Genomic DNA, 12,052 nt, shown 5'->3' with positions numbered 1-12,052 from the left:
TCCAGTGTTCTTGCCTGGAGAATCCCAGGGATGGTGGAGCCTGGTGGGCTGCCGTCTACGGGTCGCACAGAGTCGGACACGACTGAAGCGACTTAGCAGCAGCAGCAACCAAAAATGTCTTAACATAATAAGAAAATAAGCTATTCAAGAAGCCTCAAAACATAATGCAAAGAACTGATGATCTGTAAGGAAAAATTTAAAAATGTACCATGAGTAAAAAAACAGAAAAACTGAACATAATTAACATATTGACCAATGGACGTATACAGATCATGAAGCCCAACAACTGTCAAATATACATCCTTTTTTAAAAAAAAAATGTGGACCATCACAAAATTTTTCCCTACACCAGACTTTATTTCAATTCTCAAAAAAAATGTCAAAGGAATAAAAAGAAAGCTCTTCCTTTATCTGAGAAAGAGCATTAAAAATCCCATGGAGATGGATGAAGAGTCAGAACACAGAGGATTTTCAGGGCAATGAAAATACTCTTCAAGACACTGTAATAGCAAGTATGTATTATTAAAACGTTGTCCAAATCTATAGAATGTACAACACCAAGAGTGAGCCTTGATGTAAACTATGGACTCTGGATGATAATGACATGTCAGTGTAGGTTCATCAACTGTAACAAATATCCTGCTATGGTGCAGGATGTTGATAACAGAGAGAGACTATACATGGCGGGGTGTTGGGGGGGCGGCACATAAGGCACATGGAAAATCTCTGTAACTTCCTCTCAGTTTTGCTGTGAACCTAAAACTGCTCTAAAATACACAGTTGATTATGAAAAAAAATCTAAGCAGTCTCCTCCCAGCCAGGATATGGACTGAAATAGCCAAATAAATAAAAGGCCACAAATTCAACTCAGAAAAAAAAAAGCCCATAGAAAACATTACTCATAATGTTAAAATATTGACAATCAAGAATGAAAGAATGGCCACTATTATCACTTTTACTCAACATTACACTAGAAGTTAAAAAAAAAAAGAGAGATTTGATGGAGTCTTTCCTGGAGGTCCAATGGTTAAGACTCCACACTCCCAATACAGAGGGTGAGGGCTCCATCCCTGGTCAGGAAGCTAAGATCCCACAGGTCACATAGTGTGGCCAAAGAAAAGAAGGTGAGAGATTGAGATTTTGGGTTTGAAATAGAAAAAATAAAACTGCCTCTATTTGCACAACAAGATTGTTGTAGAAAATTCAAAAACAGGACTACAGAAAAATTATTAGAATAAATTCAACAAGGTTATCATCTGGAAGGTATATATAAAATACTAAACTGTATTTCTATATATAAAACAGAAAACAAAATTTTTAAAATATAATAGCATTGGAACATATCAAATAACTAATAGGAATAAATCTAATGAAAGAGAACACTCTACAGAAAACTATAAAAGATGGAGAGAAAGTAAAGAAACCTAAACAAATGAAGAAATACAGCTAATTGAGCTATGGATATGATTTTGATGTTGTAAAAACTCCCAATTCTCCCCAAACTGATCTATAATCTGATTAAAATTTGAACAAATTTCCTGTGAAAATTGAAAAACTGATTCCATAATTTAATCGAAAAGGCAAAGGACCAAAATCTCTTGAAGAAGACTACCAAAAATGAGAGGACATGCTCAACCACATTATCCAGATGGATGTTTAGCTTCAGTAATTAAGAGAGTACGATATTGACCCAAGGATATCCAAATGGACCAACAGATGAGAATAAAGGGTTCAAAGGTTGACTCCAGAGCAGTGGAAATGCTCAATGGTACTCACTTAATGGAAATCCATATGGGGGAAAAATTAAATTTGACCACAACCTCACACCATACACAGAAGGCAATTATTAGATGGATTGTAGACTCCAATGTGAAATTAAAACTTTTTGACAATGATAAAGAGTATCTTTTTGACATTAGGGTGGGAAATGACTTCTTAAACAGGACACAAAAAGCACTAGCCATAAGGAAAAATTGATAATAAGACATCAGTAGCCAAGAGAAGATTCCTATTCTCATGATATTATAGAAATAGCTACTTTAAATCAACAAGACAAAGAACTCAATTAAAACACAAACAAGAGACTCTGACAAGCACTTCATAAAGGGGGTATTTAAAATGACCTGTATGAAAAGATGCTTATCCCCATTATTCATTGGGAAAAGCAAAATAAAATCAAAAAGAAACTCTAATACACAACCACCATAATTGCCAAAACTTTACATTGACAATCCCAAGTATTGGCAAAGGTACAGAGCAACAGGAACTCTCTTACACTACTGGTGGAAGTGGTACAAACACATTGGAAAACTGCCAGATATCATGTTAAAGTTGAGCATCCACCTACTCTCCAATCTAGCGATCCTTATCCTAGGTACACACCTAGCAGAATGCACGCCCATGTACACCAGAATATTACCAGAATGTTCACAGAAGCATCCTTTACTCATAACAGTTCCAAATAAGAAACAACCCCAATTTTCACCAATAGTGTGTCTGTGTGTGCATGCGTACGTGCGCTCAGTCGTGTCTGACTCTTTGAGACCTCATAGACTGTAGCCTGCTAGGCTCCTCTGTCCATGAGATATTCCAGGCAATAATACTGGGGTAGATCACCAGTTCCTTCTCCAGGAGATCTTTCTGACCCACGGATTGAACTCATGTCTCTCACATCTCCTGCTTTTGCAGGCAGATTCTTTCAGCAGTATATGATAAATGAATGTATTCATATGAGGGAATATACACAGGATTGAAAGTGAACTAATGCAGTGAGACATGGAGGAGTCTCAAGGTTGAAAGGGAAAGCCAGATATAATTACATGGGTGACACCATTTAGTTTCATCTTGTGGGACTTCATATAGTCATAAGGGGTCAGGATAGTGGTTATTTTTAGGGAAAAGGGAGAAGGGGTGATTGAGAGGAAACCCCAGTGGGAGGACTCCAGAGGACTTGCAAAGCTCTCTCAATACAGGAGCATCACCTTAGAATCTGTGTTTTTGTTATAATGTTGTTGTTGTTTTGTTGCTGTTGTTGTTATACCTCAATAAAAGTCACTTTTGAAAGTCGGGGTGGATATACACCAAACTTAACAACTCTTACCCTACAGCAGCAGGAATACAGAAGGGACTGTTGTTTTAACTTCAGAGTGTCTAGAACTAGGTTGTCCAGTTGTAATTTTAGATATAAACATTGAGTTGGGGCACTGTATTAGCTTTCACCAGGAATTTCTATTCACCAACCACTGTTACTATTAATAGAAAAAGCTTCCCATTGGAGAAGTGAGCTTTTAAATGAAAGTGAACACTGCTTTATCTCAAGGACATCCTTGTTTCCTCTTGTTCTACTTAAGCTTCTTCCCAAGTATAAAAAAAAATTCCAATGTCAGTTCCTAGGAAGTCTTTTGCCTGGTTTTCAGATCTTTTTTGACCCACCTCCTAGAGTAATGAAAATAAAAACAAAAATAAACAAATTGGACCTAATTAAACTTAAAAGTGTTTGCACAGCAAAGAAAACCGTAGACGAAAAGGCAGTCCTCAGAATGAGAGAAAATATCTGCAAATGAAGCAATTGACAAGGCATTAATCTCCAAAATATACAAACATGAAGCTCAATATATTAAAACAAACAAACAAACAAACAAACAATCCAATCACAAAATGGATGGAATACCTAAATATACATTTTTCCAAAGAAGAAGCATTGGCAAGGACAGGCCCTCAAACATCCATGGATGAATGAACAGTCTGAAATTTGATGGATTTGGGGGGTACTTCCCAGGTGGCTCAGTGGTAAAGAATCTGCCTGTAGTGCAAGAGACACGGGTTCCATCAATGGTTCGAGAAGATCCACTGGAGGAAGAAATGGCAACCCACTCCAGCATTCCTGCCTGGAGAATTCTATGGACAGAGGATCCTGGACTACAGTCCATGGGGTCACAAAGAGTCAGACATGACTGAGCAACTAATAGTTTCACTCACTTCACTTTGTTTTGCCAGAGATGTATTTTTCTAAGGAGCGGGTGGGGAGCCCAGCATACTGTCTGGGTTTAGTTTCGTCAGTTCTGTATCACTCTGGTGATCATGTCGTTTATAATCTGAATGGGGGCACGTGCAGGTGAAAGGGGGTGCTAGTAACGACTATATTGGCAATCCAATATAAATATAATAAAACAGGACCATTCTGGGCAAATAGGAACGTAAGGGTACAAGCTAGCTTAGGACTGAGAATTCATTGGTGAGAGAACTATCAAAACTTAAAGCAAGGCTCCTCTGGGATTAAAACTGTGCTGTCAGCCTTGTTATTAAAACAGGGTAATTGTGTTCTCTTACTTTCGACACAACGGCTAATGCTATTAGTGCTGCAATAGAAACCTGTGCTAAATGCATCTTTTATGAGACAGACAGCCTTTTGTGGTTTCCCTACCTTATTTGCTGGGTGCCAAAAACCATTTCTGGGAGGAAGACCGCCAGGGGCATGCCTTGCCAACCTCACACAGGCAGACCAAGACCTAACCTTGTTCTAGCTGCCTCTCTGAGGCTCCCCCAAGTCAATATGTGGGTTGAAATTCTGGATTGTTAAAGGCTATGAGCCCCCAGGGCTTGCTGTAGGAGCTTAAGAAACATTTAGGAGTTGCATGGCACAGGAGTTTTTCTGGTCCCTCCTATTCGCTATATCCCCTCCAAACATCCTGCTTTTGCACCTGCTGTTCTCTCTACCTGAGATGCCCCTTATTCTCTGAGTTCACTCCTTCTGGCCCCAGCTCTCAGCTCTGACATCACAGACTCAGAGGAGACACTGCTGATCACCCCGAGCAGGTCTGGTGTGTGTATTACACAGAACCTGGTCCTTCTGTGAGGACACAGACAGATCTTGCTTCCTCCAGGGCCAATGTGAGGGTGAAGCACATGCAGCACCCACCTCAGGTGCAAAAGTTAATATGGCACCAAAAACGTCAATAGTTAAGACAAAAATGAAATCTTTCTTAAAAATCAAAGCAATGCAAAAAAAAAAGCCACCATGAATTCAATACCAAAATCTTAAACAAAGGCAAGATCACAAGGCAAAGATTGTGAAAGTACAGATTGGTTGTTGTTCAGTCAACAAGTCATGTCCAATTCTTTGTAATCCCATGGACTGTAGCACACCAGGCTCCTCTATCCTCCACTATCTCCCAGAGTTTGCTCTAATTCATGTCCATTGAGTGGGTGATGCTATCTATCTCATTCTCTGTCACCCCCTTCTCCCCCTGTCTTCAATGTTTCCCAGCATCAGGGTCTTTTCCAATGAGTTGGCACTTCATATCAGGTGACCAAAGTATTGGAGCTTTAGCATCAGTCCTTCCAAAGAATATTCAGGATTGATTTCCTTTAAGATTGATTGGACTTCCCTGTAACTCAAATGGTAAAGAATTTGCCTGCAATACAGGAGACCAGGGTTCGATCCCTGGGTCGGGAAGATCCTCTAGAGAAGGGAACAGCAATTCACTTCAGTATTATTGCCTGGAGAAATCCCAAGGACAGAGAAGCCTGGCGGGCTACAGTCCATGGGGTCACAAAGAGTTGGACACATGTGAGTGACTAACACATACAAGATTAACTAGTTTGATCTCCTTGCTGTCCAAGGGACTCTCAAGAGTCTTCTCCAGCACCACAGTTTGAAAGCATCAATTCTTTGGCACTCAGTGTTCTTTATGGTCCAACTCTCATATCCATGCAAGACTACTAGAAAAACCATAGCTTTGACAGACAGACTTAGTCAGCAAAGTGGTGTCTCTGCTTTTTAATACGCTGCTGGATCCCATTCCCTGAATTTCAGATTCAGGAGGTCTGAGGTAGGAGCTGAGAATTTGCATTTCTAACAGGTTACCAGGAGATGCTGATGCTGCTCATCTGGGGAACACGTGTTGAGGACCACTGATTCAGAGTCTATTCACCCTACTTCCTACCTCCACTCCACATCAAAATGAAGAAAAATCATTCCTTCTATGACGAAAGCAGAAATGGGCAGAAAAGCAGCCCCTGCACTACAAAATAAACCAATATGTAGCTATCTAACCCCCCTATGGTTGGCTGAGTGATGCCCCCACAAGGACTCCATATCCTCATTCCCAAAACCTGAGAGCATGTGACCTTATATGACATAAAGGATTTTGCAGATGTGATTAGGTTAAAGATCTCGACATGGGGGGGGGACTATCATTATCCACGTGGTCCCCATATAACCACAAGCATCTTAATTTAAAAAGGCAATGTGGGGACTTTTCTGATGGTCCAGTGGCTAAGACTCCATGCTCTCACTGAACGGCACCCAGGTTTGATTCCTCATCAGGGAACTAGATCCCACATGCATGTCGCAACTAAGAGTCCCCATGCCGCAGTGAAGATCCCTCAAGCCACAACTAACACCCAGTGCAACATACAATGGACTGTTTACTTAGCCATAAAATGGAACCAATTTGAGTCAGTTGTAGCCAGCTGGATGAACCAAGAATGTGTTATATGGAGTGAAGTAGGTCAGAAAGAGAAAAACAAATATAGTATATTAAAGACATGACTTAGCGACTGAACAACAACAACAAAACAGAAGGCAATATGATAAGAGAAAGAGATTGGAGTGACGCACTTTGAAGACAGAGCAAGCGGTCACAAACCATGGAACATGGTCAAGGCAATGTACTCTCCCCTAGAGCCTCCAGAAGCAATGCAGCCCAGCTGACACCCTGACTTTAGCCCAGTAAAATTATCTGGATTTCTGTCCTCTATAACAGAAAGAGAATAAATGTGTGTTACTCTAAGTCACTAAGTTCGTGGTAATTTGTTACAGCAGCCAGAGGGAACCAATACGCTCCTATCATGTTATACACAAAATACCTGGGGGCACAGTGAAACAGACCGCTGCGAACTGGGCCATGAGGACAAGGAGAGACTCACAAAAGTCACAATGCAGCCCTAGGCAGATACCTCTGCCATCAGAGGAAATGGGTACAATGTGTTTGGGTGGGTAACTAGTTGAGTTTGCTACAACTTAACATGCAGAAGAGGGAACTTCCCTGGTGGTCCAGCAGTTAACAATCTATCTTCCAATGCAAGGGACTCAGGTTCCATCCCTGGCAGGGGAAGTAAGATCCCACATGTCACAGGGCAACTAAGACCCAACACAGACAAGTAAATTAGTTAAATTTAATTAAAAAAAAAATTTTAAACATGCAGAAGAGAGGTGACCACCAGTGACAGTAACTCATTCTGGCATGCATGTTTCAAGCAGGAATAGGGGTAAGAGGTGATATTAGCTAGAAAAAAGAATCCTCTCTCATCACCCAATAACTGATCCCCCTGCAGAGGAGACAACCACCTCCCCACCTTGTTGATTTGCAATTTCTCATTGCTATGGGCTGAAGTGTACCCCCCAAATTCACATGCTGAAGCCCTAAATCCCCATGTGACCATATTCAATGACATGATCTTTAAAGAGGTAATTACGGTTAAATGAGATCATAAGGGTGGGGCCCTGAGTCACAGGACTGGTGTCCTTAAGAGAAGAGGATGAGACACCAGGGGTGTGTACAGAAGACAGGCCATGAAAGGACACAGCGAGAAGGTGGCCACCTGCAAGCCAGGAGAAAAGGTTGCGGTGGAATCAACCCCACTCTCACCCTGATCTTGGACTTCTGGCCTCCAAATCAGAGAAAGGAATTTTGTCACTTAGCTACCCACTCTGCAGTGCTCTGTTATGACAGCCTGGCCACTGACATACTCATTTAATTCAACTCTCTCATTTAAACAAAACAAAACAAAACCTTCTTGTTTTAAAAAATTTATTTATTTCCAGCTGCATGCAGGCTTTCTCTACTTGCAGCAAGAGGGGGCTACTCTCTTTCTAGTTGTGGTGCCCTGTCTTCTCATTGCAGTGGCTTCTCTCATTGTGGAGCACAGGCTCTAGGACCTGTGGGCTTCAGTAGCTGTGGCACTCAGGCTTAGTTGCCCCGCAGCATGTGGAATCTCCCGGGACCAGGGATCGAACCCATGTCCCCTGTATTGGCAAGTGGAATCCTTACCACTGGACCACCAGTGAAGTCCCAACCCTCTCATTTTATAGGGGCAACCATGTCTGAGAGCCAGGAATGGGCTCTAGGAGAGCTCAGCCTCGAATCCTAGCCGTGCTGGGGTCTGTCTGCCTCCCCCATGCAGCCGAGGGACACAGTCGCCGTAGGTCATGGATGCTAGTTAGCCAATCACCTGCAGGCATCACCTGGGCTTCTGCTGGAGTCAGTGCTATAGCAGGTCTTATTTTTTATCTCTGTGTTTGCTGTCTGAATTCAGACTACAGAGGACTGGCCAGTGTTCCCCTCTCCTCCCCACAGCTCCCACGGGCATTAGCATGGAAGAACCGTCCTCATAATGATGAGAGGAGGAGAAAACAAACTCATCAGCTTAATCAGAGAAATACAGTCTGCAGGCCAAGTGCTAATTCATCACAGCACCGCCAACAAGAGACATTTGCTCGGCTTTCATTAGCCCAATGAACACAATACAGGAGCAATTGAGCATAAGAGGCAAAGAATGATAATTCCTTCCGAGGAGCCCCTGGGTGACAGTGGCTTTTTCACATGAATAAAGAGGAGCTGATTAATCAAAGATGGTGAATAAAGGCTGCTCGCTATCTGCCCAGACACGGCAAGATGGAAATTTGATAATGCCCCTGCCCCTTTCTGACTTTGGGACCCCTCTCACTTCAGGATGAAATGTGACAAGAGCAGGGTTTTTTCAAGAGGCAGCTGCTCAGCCATCTCGGCTTCATTCCTTTTCCTAAATAATCAATACGCACGGATCGCAGCTGCTATAAACGTCAAGCCACAATTTGTGGCAAATGCAGGCTCAAATCAGTTCAGGCAGCTCCTGACCGGAGGCCTCCCCCACTGCAGCCAGGGCAGAATAATAAAGAACTCTCCAGACTGAGACAGCATTTTTCTTTCCATCCAGTCTCAGTGCAAGAGGCTCAAGATTTTTTTTTAAATCCTGCAGACTGCCTGGGAAGGAGGGAGTTATGGCTGAGATTTTCTGAAATGTTCAGTTGACCTTGGGAAGCTGAAGGACTTCAAGGGGATGGGAAATCGTGGACCCTGATCTTTAAAAGCTGAACTCCTTGGGCAAAATGATCCATCACTCCCAGAGACCAACAGGCAAGAGCCATTGTTTGGTGGAGGAAGTAATTCCCTGTGCCTGGGCCCCTGCTGCTTTCCAGGTGGCTCAGTGGTAAAAAAAAAAAAAAAAAAAAAAATTAAAAATCTGCCTGCCAATGCAGGAGATGCAGGTTCGATCCCTAGGTCAGGAAGATTCTCTGGAGGAGGAAATGGCAACCCACTCCAGTATTCTTACCTGGAGAATTCCACAGACAGAGGAGCCTCGCAGGCTGTAGTCCATGGGGTCCAAAGAGTCGGACATGACTGACCATGCACGCTCACACTGGGCCTCTGCGTCTGCAATTCCCTTAGCTTGTGATGGTTTGCTTCCTTCCTGCCCTGTGGTTAACTTTATTAGTTACCCTGGTTTAAGCTTGTTTCTTCCTCCAGGAAGTCTTCCCTGACTTCCACGGCTGCATTGGGCATTTTCCATTGTGCTCCCTTAGTTCACAGCACAATAGGGAATCTCGTTTCCACTTGCCCAGCGACATTTACACCTTATCCTAGTAGCAGAAACAATGTCCTTTAGGAGGTCTCTTCCACCACTGCACACATCCTCCATGGGCTATCAGTCCAGAGACCTGTCCACTTTAGCCAAAGGGGTGGACACAGGACCAAAGACAAGTCAAATTCTCATGCCAAGTCAACCCGATATTGATCAAGGTAAGGAAAACAGTGAGAATCAAAGGCATCAACCCTGGAAAAGACTGTCTATGTTTCCTACTCCTTAGACCCCTCTAGCTGCTGCCCATTTCTGTCCTTCCCAATCCTGGCTGTTCAGCTTCTTGTTCAGACCTGTGAACCATCCCATAGCCTCCCAGTGCACACTGTCTTGGGCTGAGGTTAGCCAGAGTTGGCTTCTGTTGCTTATAACCAGAAGCCCTGAGGTTTTCTAACATCCCAACCCTCCCTCTGCAGCTACTGCCAGAGAACAGTGCTTGTCACTCATCTTGATACCCTCAGCAACGAACACAGGATCTGGTGCCTGGCAAACGCTCACTGGTTTACTGAGTGGAAACTCCTTGTGCTGACCACTGAGTAATGCTGCTTTGATCTGCTGTGTCAAGAGCTGTCAGTCTAACACACAACATACACTGATGAATCTGCTTAGGGATGCGAGTGCTGGGAGACAAATGTGATAGGCCAGAAAGACATCAGGCTTCCAGCCACAGGGACCTGAATTTGGAAGCCAACTCCAGAATTCGTTAGATATTACTCAAAAGCACAGAGTTCACCTCTTTGTCTCTGCATCCACAGCATTGTACCTGGCACCTGAGCAGGTGCTCAAGAAGTGAGAAATAACAACATCTAAGAATGCATCGCCTGAGTCAGTCTTACCTTCAGCATCCTTAGAGGAAGATCATGTCATTTCCCTCTCTGGACTCTTGAGACTTAAACATGTTTAAGTGTTTAAACAGGTTAAATGTGTAACACGGTCAGTGGTCATTATGTATCAACTTCCCCTCTGGTCAGAGTGTGTCCAACCTTCCATGTTTTCCCTAAGGCATAACCATATTGTGCAAGAAGAACCTCAGTCTAACTCTGCCGTCCCCACTTCCTCCATCCCAGTCATGTAAGTCTAGAGTCTGTAAGGGAGGAAAGACTTCTTCCCTCTATCCTCCAAGGTTTCCCAACGGGGCTTGCAAATTAAGACTGACAAGATGCTGATTAACAAGAGAAAAATAAATAGAAGTTTCTTAACATAAACAGCACACCTGAACATGGGAGAAAGTCAATGACCAGAAACTCAAAGGATAGTTAGAATTTAGGGCTTCTATAGCATCTTAACAAAGGACAATACATTTGTCAAGAAGAGACAAGACAAAGGAAACAGGTTTAGTGGTGGCAAACTGTGGGAAGGTAAATATATAGGGGAAATAATGGAGGATAAGGGTTGATTTAGTAAGATTTGCTAGGTAGATTCCTCTGGTACCATCTCTGGACCAAAGAGACTTAAGAGTTGTCCTGAGTGATTAAGAACGGTAGAAAGGAGAGGGCAGAGGATTTTTCTTATGTCAGCTTTCTCTCAACTACCTTCAGCTCAAAATAATCATAAAGTCAAAGTGGTACATTTTAAGGTTGTGTACTCTGAACCCTTTGTGTCATACACAGAAGCTATGACCTAGGATGGAAAAAAAAAGTTAAAGTGTTGTTCACTCAGTCATGTCCGACTCTTTTTGACTCCATGGACATTAGCCTGCCAGGCTTCTTTGTCCATGGGATTCTCCAGGCAAGAATACTGGAGTGGGAAGTCCCCTTCTCCCAGGATCTTCTTGACCCAGAAGACCCAGGATCTTCTCAAACCCAGGTCTCTTGCATTGCAGGTGGATTCTTTACTGTCTGAGCCACCAGGGAAGCCCATGACCTAGGGTGCCAGTTATCTAATGACAGCTGTCCAGAACATGATCATCAGGACTCATGTGAAAGCAAATACAGTGTGAGTGTAAAGAACATTCCAGAAAAATGCAAATATGCACATATTTAATTCAAATGATGTGGATTTGTACTTAGCTGCCCGTTAATCTGTTCTCTGAAAACTGTCTCATATCTCCTCCCACCTCCCAGAAGAGCTTAGGAAGTCATGTTTTTCTGGGAGAGTAAACACTGTTCTTCACCTAGATCAAGGGTCTGCAAAGTTTTTTGTTTGTTTTTTTTCTTTGCAAAGTCCCAGATAATAAATAACCTCCAACCTGGTAATACCAGACCACCTTACCTGCCTCCTGAGAAATCTGTATGCAGGTCAAGAAGCAACAGTTAGAACTAGACATGGAACAACAGACTGGTTCCAAATAGGGAAAGGAGTACATCAAGGCTGTATATTGTCACCCTGCTTATTTAACTTATATACGGAGCACATCATGCGAAATGCGGGG

At 42.8% G+C, this 12,052-nt stretch overlaps 1 protein-coding gene across 1 annotated transcript in view; it reads right to left on the bottom strand.

Annotated features, from left to right (window-relative positions):
- Positions 1-12,052, bottom strand: part of KAZN (kazrin, periplakin interacting protein) — a 1,354,882-nt gene that overhangs the window by 1,314,287 nt on the left and 28,543 nt on the right. The gene's annotated exons all lie outside the window — the stretch shown is intronic.

Source organism: Giraffa tippelskirchi, chromosome 5 (assembly GCF_054371585.1).
Source record: "Giraffa tippelskirchi isolate mGirTip1 chromosome 5, T2T-mGirTip1v1.2.pri, whole genome shotgun sequence".
NCBI lineage: Eukaryota > Metazoa > Chordata > Mammalia > Artiodactyla > Giraffidae > Giraffa > Giraffa tippelskirchi.
This window is presented reverse-complemented; position numbering and strand designations above follow the sequence as displayed.